General features: G+C 36.2%; 1 protein-coding gene across 1 annotated transcript in view; it reads left to right on the top strand.

Moving 5' to 3' along the window:
• The window catches only part of tcf7 (transcription factor 7), a 114512-nt gene that overhangs the window by 2438 nt on the left and 97278 nt on the right, over positions 1 to 14796 (top strand). Inside the window, exon 2 of the mRNA XM_067608589.1 lies at positions 6723 to 6879. The gene's annotated coding sequence lies outside the window, so the exon portion shown is untranslated. The remainder of the gene's footprint in view (positions 1 to 6722; positions 6880 to 14796) is intronic.

Here is a 14796-nt window from a genome sequence, read left to right on the forward strand (position 1 = left end):
TATTCCTCTGCTTCACTACATTTCAGAGGGGAGTATTATACTTTTTACTCAAATACATTTAAATGCAATCGAGCAAAAAGCCAAATGTAGTATTTTGAAGACATTTGGCATGTCACAAGTTATGATCAGTTGTGTGAAATATGTTAAGGATCTAAATGCCCAACATTAACCTGTAAAGAGAAGGTAACATCAGCTCCTGATCATCCAGCTGCAACATTAAAATGCTGCTCACACGTTAATATATCATAATAATAACTCAATAAAAGGTTATAACAGGAGCAACGGCTCATACTACACGAGTAGCCTAGTTTTATGTTTGATTACACAATGTTTAGGAGCTAATCTTTACTTTGGTCAAATTTTGAGCACAGGACATTTATTTGAACCATAGTATTTTTACATGGTGGTATCTGAGAAACTCCTCCACCACTGTGAAGCTTTAGGCTACCAATTGCATTAAATCTCACTTCAGCCCAAAAAGTAGCTCCGTAAAGAATAATGCTGTCAAAGGAGCTAAGGTCATGTTTTGCAACACTTAAAAGACAGTGGTCGGAATAGATGATTTAAGCTTGGATAAAAACACCAATTAGACCACTGCATTCTCATAAGACCATTGTTCATTCATTGTAAAAGACTTTTACACCTTACATCTTTTCAATTTAATTTAGCTAATTTAGTAGAGGCTTCAACGTTTATAGAAGTAGTTTAAAGGTCAGTAAAGCAAAAGCCTGCAGAAAAATACAAAACAGCAGACTACACATATCAAGTACAAATACAAAAGGCTTCTCAATTAAGAAATAATAATGGAAATAGACATTATCTTATTTTCCACCACTTCATCCAGTTATTAAACCCGAAAACGGAAATGGAAAACGGTAATTCTCTCGCTTTGCGGCGCCCTCTCTGGTATCGCCTGTGTATTACCTTCACGCAGGCGCAGTTCACTGAAGCAGGCACGCAACCCCCGCAGCATCACTGAAAAAAAAAGCGGCGTTAACAGCTGACTGGAGATCAGCTTTCTGCACCTTCACCGCAAATCTCATCCCATTATGCAGTGCATACAAACTGTCCCGGGACAGAGGACACATCTCAGCAGCTGTAACGTTACATCACATCTGTGCAGGAGGAGAGGAGGAGAGCTGTTAAGCGCTCCTAGAGCTCATGTTTGACCTCTGCTGTTATGTGATTAAACCTGTGACAACAAAGAGAGTTTGGCTGTGACAGATGTAGTTGAGCAGTGTGCACAAAAGCAGAAAGATAAATGCCAGTGCACAAACCATCTAATGGGATCTCTTTCCTCTTATTGATTATTATATTCATGTTTCTATAGTGTAACAAACTGTTGGCTGAAAGCACATTTACTCAGCTACTGTTCTTAAGTACAATTTTCACTACTTTTTCTGTATTTGAGTATTTAAATTTGTCTACTTCATATTTATATTTTACCACATTTTAGAGTCAAATATTTCTATTTTTTACTCAACCTTGTTTAGTTCATCATATCTCAATATATAATATATAATAAAAATGAGACAGGGCATTCTGCTGCACACTTAGTAATTTTGCATTTGAGACTTTTTGAATATTTTTGCTGTAATACTTTACTTTACTCAAGACTTTTACTTGAACCTGAGTATTTTTACATTATAGTGTTGCTACTTTTGCTTAAGTAAAAGATAAATAAATCTTCCACCACTGTCTGATTTATACTTATGTATCATATAGTATTAAAATTACAAGATAAATCTTTCTCCTTAACTATGCAGAAAATGCTAATACATATTACACTATATATATTACACACTTATGTTTTTTAATAATCTGAATCTTTGTCACTGAGCATTGTGGACACTGACTTGTTGAAAGACCCTTCAGTGAGTAATAATTATGAGGTGAACTTCATCAGAATGATATTCATATGGTTTTACTTTATTTAAGATAACCAGTTAAATTATGCCAGTCAGATTCTAAGACTGACATCGCAAAAATATCTGATTTTAAAGGGAGGTGAGTTGTTTTGTAACAAAAAAAAGCAACTTCTCGCCTCGCCCTTCTGGTTGTAGATGCAAAGCTGGGTGGTAAAATGTTTTGCAGTTTTGTTTAATTTTTTGTGCAGGATTTTGCAGAAACACAGCAGTGTGGTTGAGTTAAGGGCACATTGCCAAAACTCTAAAGGCACTTCCTTTGCAATAGGTAAAGCTCAGAGAGAGTCAGCTCACACTTTACCCACTTACACATAAATAATTTAATTTTCAATTGTTTTCTTTTCTCTTATTTTACACATGCTTACCTGTAGTTCTTTTTTTGTACACCAATGAACTATAGACTGTAGCATATTTAGTTTACCACAGCAGAGTGACTGAATTCTCCGACCACTGATAAACAAAAGTTCCCCCGCCTGATATAAGTGAGGTCAGTGAAATCCCCCGATATGAAAGCAAGTTAAGAACTTTCAGGAAATTAGAATCAGTCACCAACCAAACGCTAGGGTGTGTCTGTGGCTGGTTTATCTGTCTGTTCTGTCAAGAAAACAGCAATTTGACTGGGCTGATTATGAAAGAGGCTGTGATTGGTTTTGGCCAGTAGATGTCAGTGTTGGTAACAATCTGTAAATCTTTCATTTCAGTGTATTTCACACATGGATGCACTGTGGCTCAGCGGTAGACACTGTCTGTCTGTTTTAAAGTGTCAAATTTGAATTAAATCGGTTATCTATGAAACGTTTCAACAACATTTTAAATGTGATGCTCAAACATTTTAAATTGTTTTGTTGGTAAAGATTATTTTGCAAACTTTAATTTTTTAATGAGTTTATTATTTCATTGTTATTATTATACCCCAAACAGCATTTTGTCTCTGTGAAAACCATGTATCTCCAAAACAACAACTGTTCATGAGGAAAGAAAAACAGCCCAGTTTTCTCCTTTGTGACAATGCGTTTTCAGATAATCCAAAGGGTTTTTAAGTGTTGTATTTAATATGTATTTATGTATCTTAAGAGGTTAGACAACTTTCTCAAACATAATGACTCAATGTATCTGGAAAACCTGAAAATACCAAAATATGGTCATACATGTTTACTTAACAGTGACAAAACATGTTTCTGTATGTCTTTTAATTGTTTATTTTTATAAATTTATAGATTAATACAATAATCTGTTTCACATTTCATTCTATTAAAATAATTTGCTCTAGCTATACATAAACCTTGTTTTCTCTCTCATAAAATTGTCATAATTAACTGAAAAGTAACATTCTGTAATGTTTTTTCTCCCAAATGCATGAAACACACTGAATATGTTTGCAAAGTTCTTGCAAAGTATTGTATTTCATTAGTTTTTGCTTTACTCGAGTGTTTCCAATTTATCTAGTTAAGACTCAACTGCAAACAAAATATTCTGCTCAAAAACATTTCTCTAAGAGGCTGCATTAACTTGATTCTTTATGGAAAAGGATTAACATGCAAAACATTTAGTTTATAAGATTAACTTGGAGAGAAAAGTCGAAGCCAAACACATGTTATCACTTGCCTGGAGGACTTTATATTGAACGTGGTTTTTTTAATATATATGTTGAATATTAAATACCTCTTTGCTTAACTAAAGGATGAGTATATTTCTCCTCTCACTAAACTATTGACCTTTAGTAACTGAGCTGCAGCAGACAGACTCATCTGCTTTAAAAACTTCCGGAGTGTTGAAAATGCCATTTTCACTTTTCAGTTTTTCTTTTTGACACATTTTGATACAACGTCATTAGAGAATGTTTTGATGAGTTTGATGCTTTCAAGACACGCTTAAGTCAGCTATGATGGGAAGCAGTGATTAATAACATTAATTAAAGTCACAATCGCAAACAGCATGACTCATAAATAAAAGGAGATGTCTCATAACGGATTAGAAGAGACAGCTCATTCTTCACTCGTTCACCAACATCCACAGCTTGTTGCCATTAAACAAACATATTTAACTTATTTCCTGATGCGTATTTAGAAGTTTCCATCTCTGTTTTATGTTCTTGCATCACTGAAATCTCAAGTAACATTTAATCAACAACTAGTAACATGTTTGTCGCCTGTCGGTCGCCTTCAGAGGCAGCCGAAATTCATTTCTAGATTATCCTCAAGTCATATCTGGATGCTCTCCTTTCATCCCCCGAGCTTCAAAGCCAACGCTACGCTCACTTCAAACAGCCGTCACCGAGTGCCAATCAAATCCCGCTCCAGAAGACAACAAACACTACAGAAAATGTTAATCAATCCGGGCCAAGCATCACCAAAGTAAATAAAATAAATTGTAAACAGATGCTATGATTTGCAGCATATGGATAAATAAGGCAGTATGTCATCCTTATTTTTCTTTTTTTTTTAATTTAGTGGTTCACACTGGGTCCAAACCCCTCTCTTCCTCTTCCATCCATCCATCCATCCATCCATCCATCCCAAACCCATCTTACTGTATGAGTCAGTGACTTCACTGCATGCTGCTGCTTTTTCCAACCCAGAGTGGAAGTCTATAACCCAGCATCTGGTTAATACAGGGGTATAAATCTCTTTGCTCATGTTCCTGTGTTCAAATAGTCCGAGACCAGTAACCTTTTTACCTTCGTCTCCGCAGGATCAAATGCAACGTTCAGCACGCTTAAAAGGTCTTCGTAAAAGATTTAATAGTTCAAAGTTTCCACTCCCTCAAATTTGGAGGGACGTCTGCCATCAATTGGGATGGTGAAAGAGATGACATATCCAAATGATTAAATAAAATCACACACTCAGTCATTGGGCGTATTCCAAAAGTATCAAAAAGAAAACGAATGATGCAAAGCTATTTGTTTTTCACATCATGAACTGACATCTTTCATTGTGAGACACATGAAATATTTGTGTAGGTCAGGAGTCATACAATATTGCAACAAAATCTCCAACAGGACCATCATTGTATAAAACCACTGAAAGGAATAAAAGAAACGTCTATTGAACTTAAAAAGTATTTTAATTGTCTAAAATATAAACAAGCGTTCATTTAAGGATTAGATTTAGAATAACCCATCTGTGTTCTGTCTTCATGGTTAGCATGTTTGTTGGTATATTGTATTTTCATTTATTAAATTAATTCAATCAGACAGTCAGTGAGTGGAACGTAGCTGATAATGTGCTTATTCCACTTTGTTCAGTACAAATAACCAAACACAACTTGTCCAAGTCCAGTGATGTAATGTCTAGAAACAGAAACAATGTGAACGTGTTTCTCAAAACAATAAAGATCTGTTGGCTTTCAGTATTTCTTCCTCTTCACATTGTGAATGGTATCAGTGAAGCATTGTTCTCATGTGAAAATCACAAAATGAAAACAATGTGAAACTTCATCTCATGTGTTGAATTCCTCTGTAAACTCAGCAAAATTTAAAGTTTTCTCTAAATGCAATGAGGTCAGGTGTTTGCTCAATTACAAAAGCTTACATGAAACTGGAAACAAGTAGTTTTCCATTGTAAGTTCAATTACAGTGTGTTTTTGTTTTGATTAGCATCACTGTTTATAAGTGGTTGATATAGAAAAAGTGAGAGATACGACCTTCCTCTCTGAACTTTGGTAAATAGATTGAAGGCATGAGAAAATGTCAAGGCTCAACTGTGGTCAGAGCGTTGCTGTGGAGCAGTGAGTCATTCTCACTGTGTATATGTGTGTATGTAACATAGAGAGAGAGAAAGAGACAGAGAGAGGCAGTGTTAGTGTGTGGCGTGTTGTACGTAGCAGATGCAGTGATCTTTATCTCTCATTCATGGCGTCCAAGGAAATGTAGCGTAAGCTGGTTAACAGTCATTTTCTCAGTATCTGCCTGGCAGAGATGTGCTGATAATCACTGCCATGTCGCTCATGCAGCCACCTGCCGCCTTGTTCTGTGGAAACTGAGGTGATGCTGCAGCATTGCCCAATCGTGCTCGTGTTGCCCACATGCTACTGAGCTCATTGATTGCCTTTTAAATGTTACAGAGTTGCTCTGTGCAAGCAGTCTTACCCAATAGGGATGCAATGCAGAGCAAACCCAGTGCAACTGAATGGTTCAGTGAAATACACTTTATTCATTCATATACTGTATCAATTCATAGTTTGTACAAGCAATTACATTGTCAATTTGGGCATTTACAAAATACAACCTAACACTATTCTACAATAAAAACTTTACAAATGAGCTAAACTTTATATAAACGTTCTCTTTTACAAGTATTTACCAGAGTTTTTCATCTTCCTTATCCAAATGGCAATAAAATGACTCAAGAGTTTGTACTTTCCTGATCTGCTTAAATGTGACACTTTTGCTTTGCTGTTAGGCCTTTAAAGATGGCACCTTTAAGGCGAGCCTCCTGTGTAAATAATGACAGAGCTCCGCCAGTGAGAGGGGAAGCTATGCCACCACCCGTGGTTGTTTAAGGCACTTTGGATAAAAGCGTTCATCAACTGACATACAATACTCCAAAACAGTATAAGTAAAGCCTATATTTTTTGCCACATCGATCAGGAAAAGCTTATATTCTGATTCACATCTGCCGTTGATAATCACAATATGAAACCACAGGCTTGGCAGAGAGAGGGGAGCTGTGGCCCTGCCAGCACTTTTACCACAAACTATCAAACTGCCACGCTGAGCTTCCTGCTATACACTGCACCAATGTGTGTTCTGAATACAGGATCCTGTAATCAACAAATTCTCCATATTCTCCCCCTCAGGTGCCTCGCCAACATCAAAGGAGGCAAAGGATGGTGTGGTATCTCTGTGTGCCTGTGCCTTCTACTGTATAAAACAGCCCGGCTTTCAGCCCCAAGACACAGGCAGGGAGCAGCCGAGGAAATTTGATTTCATGACTACCACGTTGCTACCTGGCAGGTAGGGCTGTGGTTCATGTGTTTTGTAGGTTTTGCCTGCACCTGGTTAAGAGATGATCACACCTCTTTAAAGCGCAGGATCAGATATGAAAATCCCTTGGCTAAAGATCCAAGTTTTTATGATTCTGTACAGAGCAAAAAGTATCAGAATGTCACTTGGACTGTTACTTCAGTGGAAATTTAGGAAATTACATGTATAAAACCCTTCCTACATACTAGCAAGATTTACTGAATGACCTTTTAAAAAACACCAATTGAGTTTGATCTTTCTCATGAAATGAAGCATATACACACTGTACATCTACACATAGACTAATTCGAACAATATTAATTTGATTAACAAACTTTCAAAGTCAAGTGAATTATTTAAAGTCAGATTACTTTTCTCATCTCGTTATGGCTGACAGTTCACCGATAGCAACGCCACAACTGGAATATTTATGGTTTTCCAATGAAGTTCTTATGAAAAGGTGAATTCTGCTCTGCAGGCAAACTACTATGGTGACATTTTGTGAAAACGTGCACAAGAACAAGTGCACTAAGAGTTTCTTCTTGTGACTGATTATTACATTTTATTTCTGATGAAATAGGAATAGGATTATGATGTATTCATGTTATATTGTTTTCTCTAACTCTAGATACCAATTATGTATTCTTAAACTATTTTTAAATGGCTATTAGAATAACTTTTTGTCCACCCATACCAAAAAAAACCATAAGTGTCATAAATCATACAGCAGCTGAGGATAAGTAGACCAACATTTCAAGATAAAATACTTTAAAGGCACTCTACAAGTTTGATATCAAATAATATATCAAATATCAAATAATTCCATTAAAGTTTTCTGTTTGATTTGTATTGTTTCTCGACATTGTGGTGTTCTGAATGATCTTCGTTGCTCTTTGACACTTTGCTCAAACATTTTAAAGTTACTGGGGTTAATTAAGGCCCAGAGAGAGAGAGAGAGAGAGATGGAGAGAGAAGCTGTGCACAAAAACTAAAAATCCCTGGCACTGAACACCAAGCCCCAAGCCCCTTGGTGTGCTTTTGATCCTGACTTGAGCTTCACATCAGAAAAATCACCAAAACTGCCTTTTATCTTCTCAGGAGTACAGCCATTTCTCTTTCGGGCAGATAGGCTACTGAAAGGCAGAAATGCTTTTATCACCAGCAGTCTCGATGACTGTAATACTGTCTTTTCTAGAAAACCCTACACGAACAGCACAAGCAGAAGCAGATTTTTCAATGGTTACACATTAGTTCGAAATTTTAAGGTTCCGTATTTGGTTTTCAAATCACGTCTGAACACAACACAACTTAAATGAAAATCCCCCCTTGATCTATTCCACTGGATTTGTAATTTCAGCTTTATTAAGTTTGTTTAAGCAATCTAGTCTCTTTTATTAATTTTAGGTTATAGCAGTTTGTGTATAAGTATATTGAATTTCCAAGAGTGATATCATTCGATTTCAACCATTGCACCTTTTCCTCTTAGAGATAATTCGACACTTTTATCTGTAGTGATGTACAGTTCGTTACCAGATTTGGTAACGGAAATATCAGTAGGTAAATAGAAATATTTTTAATCCTTTTACTCCTGCTGTGCACAGGTTAAATTCTCACAAAAGTGTCAACACACTGCTAGAAAATGCTAACAAACAAATATCAAATGAAGGACAAAATATCTGATTCTAAGCTTTAGATTAGAGTCACTATGGAGCAGTTAAAGATTTTGTTGTTTCCATGACTACATAACAAATAAATTCAGTATTCCGCACTAAACTTAACAATTACATTGATCTCAATTCACTAATGTTACTGGTTTATAACAATGCTATAACGTCCTTATATGAATGATTTTCAACATTAGTTTTGTAAAATTTCAAACACAACATTAAATGTTGAAAATTCATCTTTAAACTTCAAATCAATTCCATTCACCCTTCACCAGTTACCTGAGAGGAAGTGACAGTGACAGTGACAGTTTGTGATATTGCAGTAGTAAAAAGACATTTTCCATAGGGGCCTCTGATCAGCATTGAGATCTTTCAGTGGTTGTGTAACTCTGTAGTGTATGTCCTTGAGAAACACGCTTCTCTGTCTCCACAAAGCATCTACTGTACATCTGAGGAGCTCTTTCAACTGAAGGAGATGTGAAGAAATCAGAAAAAAAAAAAACTGTTGTCTGGGCGCAAACATGCTGTTTGTTGAGATGCTGCCGGTTAAGTCTAAATGCCAGGCCCACCTCAAGCTAACGTACCAACAGCCACACTCACACACACACACACACACAGACACACAAAGATACACAAGAACAAGCCCCTCACATACACCAAAGCACATATGCATAGACATATACACATACACACACTTTACATCAACAGTTGTACACGCACACAAACAGACAGAGTACTGTCTCTCTGACTTTGTCAACCTTTCGAATACCAGAGAGTCCACAGCCCTCCCTCTATGTAAAAACGTATTTAAAAGTTTATTTGAATCTAATATGAGGCTTCAGCTGCCCACATGAGTCAAATCAAGTCGATATCTTTCTGTCTTTAGTGCCAAATTCCCTCTCTTTCTTACGATTCTTCTGCTGATGCTGAACAGGAAAACACTGTCTGTTGAGACACAAAGGCTGTAACTGTGGACAATAACTGTTGACATTTTTGCTCAAAACGAGGACATTGGGTTTTGTCCCTCATCACTTACATTGTAAGTGCATTTGGAGGGGATCTTCTAATGGTCAGTGCGAACAGGAGGAAAAAATGAAACCTTTTTCAGGGTTCATATGGACACCTGACCGTTGTTTAAAGTCAGACTTGAAAAATCTTGAACCCCTCCTTTAAAAAATACAGACATGAAATCTAAAATCATTCACATGTCAACAGTAGATCATTTTCTTTCCTTTTCATGAGATCACTTTATCAAACATTCTGTTGGTGGTTAACTGTCTAAAAAGTGACTTAACGGTAGAAGTAAACAGCGAGCAGAATTTGAGTATTCCTACTCTGCTGCCCTGAGGAGTTGATAAAATTATTATCTAATGCTCATAAACTCATCTAACAACACAACAACATAAATACAGATCAATGATGACACATGTGTCGTGTGATCCACTGTATTACTGTAAATGTGTGACCTCAGAGAAATGCAGCGACAACAAAAAGTTTCTCTTTTTCAATTTACTTTTACCTTTTGTGGTCATGCACCGAGAACAAATGCTCTCTTGCAGCATTCACACCTTGTTCACACTGACAGTTACGCACATTCATACCAGGAAGCCGCCCAGTACAACTGCAGTCTGGTCTGTCAGCCACTAAGCATTACTGTCACGCAGCACAAAACCAAATGTGTCTGAGCACTGAGCAAACATTCAGTACGTCACTGATCTGGAAAAGCTCAGTTTTCCTCGACCACAAGACGATCCACTTTGGAGATTGTTTTGGAAAGTTTTTGTGTGCAAAAATGTTGTCACTTCACTGGTTGACATAGGCCAAAACAAGAGAAAAAGATGTGTTTTCAGATTAAGTCAACTTGATATGGACATGATCTAAAGTAAGCAATCAATTAATCAATCTATCAAGCTTTTCATTCAGGTAAGCACAACTAATGGTGGTTTAAAAACCATTAGAGAGTGATGCATAGAAAAACAGAAATGCTAAACATACATTAAGAAATCCAATGTCCAAATAGATAAAAGAGTAAAAAGATAAAATAGATAGACACATTTAAATACAATAAGCAGCCATAAGGCATTTTTATCAAAAGCCTGAAGAGTTTCTGTGTAAAGATACGAACACACTTTGCCCCTCTCAGATCGTTGTGCAAGTTGTTCCAGTGGCTTGAAGCATAAAAACTAAAAGCTGCCTCACAAAATTTTATTTATTCCTTTATTTATTTTATTGGTTCATTTAACAGGGACAGTACACATTAATAAACACTACTATAAATGCGCTACAGTTAGCCAAGAGGCTATTTTTCATCTGTAACCCCTGGACAGATGTTACTTTTTCTAAAAAAAAAAGGGTATAACAATATTAAATTTAAAATTAAAGTTATTTATAACATTTATAAGCACACGAATACATAGAGAAGTGAGTATTAATATTAGTAAAAATATACAGTATATGTAAATATTTTTGTCTTGAACTCTGAAACAACTAAAAGACTTGTGGCAGAAGTTCGGGGGGGGGCGTCCTGGATCATACTGTACATGTCAAGCATGTCAGACAAATAGTTTAGTGCTGTGCAACCGACATGCAACAAATGTAAAGACTTTAAAATGAGTTTAATGTGCTCTCTCTCTCCCTCTGGTCAATTGTAATCAATTGTAAATAATATTGAAATTTTATAAGTAATGTAATACATATTGAACTGATTGTTTTGAACTGGCAACGAGAAGTTTCCAGTGTTTATACTTTGTTTTTCTTTTTTAAAAAAACAAATGACAGAAACGGGAAATACAGAGCCGATATTTTAACTTTTGAAACTGCTCGGCAAAAGAGGATTTCAGCTTTCTGAAAAAGCATAAATATGAGATTACATTATTCCACTCAAATTAGGGACTAGATAGATATCTCAAACTAAAATGTTATCTTCAAAGACTCATGGGAACTGAAGTAGAACTATATGCTCATATGCAATGTATAGACAATAATTTGTGCATTTTCCAACATGATTAAATTTTATTTTATATTCATAAAGTACTCATACTTTATAGCAAGTGTTGGAGCAAGCACTCTCTCTCTGTGACTTATGTGTCTATGTTCTTATCATTTAACAGGTAATTTGACCCGCAGACCAAATCTAAGCTAAATCGTTAAAGTCTGGAGTTTTGGGGCCTGTCTAAACTTTTCCATCTTATTTATCTTTACTCACAAACATCCTAACTGCATCCAGAAACAGTCCTCCTTAAGGCAAATTTTTATTTCAAAAAAAAGTTTCATTTATAAGGCATATTGTTCAAATAAGCTTTCTAAATGCTTCAAAAACTGCCAAACAAAAATAAAGCAAATTCAATAAATTGTAAAAAAAGAGCACATAAAATACAAAAAGAGTTATATAAGAGTATATTACTCCTTCTGATGTTTTCCCGGGGCAAAAACAAACCAGTTATTTATCTTTTTTTTTTAATCAAGCCAGTTTCATATATCATAGCAAAAGGTTACTTTAATTACATGTTATGACAGATGTAATTCATACAGTCAAAGTCACATCTCCATTCAGTCAGGCTTCGTTAGCTGTGATGTAGTACATTATTATCTTTCAGCTTAAAGACTAGCTCTGTTTTTCCTTGATCCCACTGACTTTATTTCAGTTCAGTCACTCTTTCCAGACAAATACGTTTTGTCAATCACGAAACAAGGCATCCACACACCAAACCCCAAATAAAGTTTTGATGCAAAAATGTTAAAAACCCTCAACAGCGATACATCACCACGACACTCAAATTAGTGCCATACCGACTCAAATCCCACCAGAAGTCATGCATCAGGAAATGTTTCCAATTGTTTTCTGTGTGTGTTTATAACAACGAGGAGACAGAGGCGATGTGGAGATATGTGTGGTGACACATTTGTCGCCATCGCAACAAGGGCCCTGTAATCTTCCCAATCAGGAAAACCAGAACAAATTAGCTTGTGCAGCGCTTCCAGTGTGCCATCACTATAAATTAGCATCATGACCCCGAACATGTACTCTACAACAACAGAGCCTGGGAGAATAATGTTTGTTCCCAAGATTGCTCCATAAGTATAGGATGATATACTGTGAGAAGAGGTCCATTCACATCCATTTCTCACACACTTATTGTATGGTGGAGTGAAAATATTTCCCCAACCATAGGTTATGGGATCTGCAGGGTTTGGGTTTGGTCCTGATCCTTTTTCATTACAGAGTTTGTTGGCTGTGAACAAACACTAGCAAATCATCGGAGTGATTGTTTAGCCTCCACTGTGAGAACATATGGCAAAAGCACCAAAACAACACACTGACAATGAAAGTCGTTAAAACAATAAAAACGTGTCTGAAGGACTAAATAAATGATACAGATCTGTTCTTGTTCACTCACTTTTGTTGCTATTAGAAACACTTGTTTTAAAGCTGACAATAAACAAATTTAGTGTATTAATATGCACCTCTGATACAAGGGGAGATTTAGGAGCCAAAATCTCCAGATCAGTGTCAGGTCTGTTTTCAATAATTGCAGTTAAGTAGGAAAGACGAAGAGCAACAAAAAGACAATTCAGTTTCATTCAACTCATGCTGTTTTCAGTCATCTGTTTCTTTGTTTCATTAATACAGAAGAGGATTAGGGCCACATGTGAAAACTTTGAGCTCTGAGTTTAAATTTTGGAATTCTGACTTTAAACTCAAAATTCCAAGATTAAAGTCCGAAATCTGGGAATAAAGTCAGAATTCAGACTTTAATCTTGGAACTAAAATAATTTTGTACATTATCATATGATTAGAGTTTTGAAAAGTAAAAATACATACTGTAACATCTTTAGTAGGTATGACAAAAGAAAAAGTAAGAGTGAGAAAGAAAGCAAGAAAGAAAGAAAGCACAAGATGAAAAGTGAAAGAGAAAATCAGACGGAAGTAGAGAGCGGCAAAAAAAGAAAAAAGTGGTGAGGAAGAGAGGAAAGAAAAATACTGAGAGCCAGAGAAGACCAGTTCAGCTCCAGTTGGATATCAAATCTGTGCTCTAAGTCTCTGAGTCAAGTAAAAAACCATCAAAGCCTGAGGTTTGGGGACTCAAAAGACGGTTCAATCTCCAGCCATTTCCCACAGCCTTTTAAGGGCTGCCAAACGTTTATTTGTTTTGGATTAATGTAATTAACCCCCCCTCTCCCGGTGTCGCACAGAAGAAGCGAGTCACAGTGAAAAGATTACAAGGCCCCTGCTTCTCATACATACAGCGCGACCAAACCATCACAGTGGCTCGGAGATTTCATATCAGTGGATTATATTTTGCTTTAGCTTGACATGTAAATCGCCCTCTGACAGTTCTCATAAGCACATCAGCAAACTCTTTGCAGTCCATGCAGTAAAAGGACAAATTGCAGCGTAGGGTTGAAGAGTACTTCTGCAAACTAGACAGTTATTTTGAATTTATAGACGTTTATTGGAGAATTGTTTGTCCTCTCTTACAGCTCAAATAGCAGCTGTTTAATAGTTTAAATTACAAGAAAACTTATTTTTTCTTCATCTGGTGCAAATAAAGGTTCAATGATAGAATAATAATAAAGTGCATGTACAAATGAAATTAATTTTGTTGTTGTTGACTCATCTTTAGAGCTATTTTCTCAGTAATATACAGCTTACTTTTATTTTATGTGGTGCCTCAAACTTATTATAATATGGAGACTGTTATTTGCTACCCAAATACAGAAAGCAAACAGACAGTATGATGTGTGGGCTCAACATAACTCTCTGAGGAATTCCTGAAGACAAAACCCCCTCAATAAATAAAAAGAGTTTCTTGTATGGCCTCATAAACCAGTTACAGTAATCATGCGGTGATGAGTCTTGTGAAAAAAATCTAAATCTTTAACTATTCAAAAACTAGGAAACCCCTGCTAACTTCTGTCACTGACCCTAAAGCAAATTCTAAAATCATGCAGTGTGTTTTAAGTGGCTTTTAAAGGTCGTTTACTTGGATCATAAAACTTACTCAGTCAATAACGGTCTGTATAAAATTTAATTTCAAGTAGAAACCAGGCTTTCGCAAACCAATTCGTCGGCCTCTCCGAAGCAGCCCAGAGTCATAACTCTTCTGGCGTCGATATTTTTTCATGTGACAGAAGTCACAGTAAAATGATGTGTGAGTGTGTAATACATTAGTGTTCCAGCCATAGTAAAATGTCCCATAAATCGTCAGGGTTTTCTGTTTCATACGCTACATCTCCCTTC

This window comes from Thunnus thynnus, chromosome 13 (genome assembly GCF_963924715.1).
Source record: "Thunnus thynnus chromosome 13, fThuThy2.1, whole genome shotgun sequence".
NCBI lineage: Eukaryota > Metazoa > Chordata > Actinopteri > Scombriformes > Scombridae > Thunnus > Thunnus thynnus.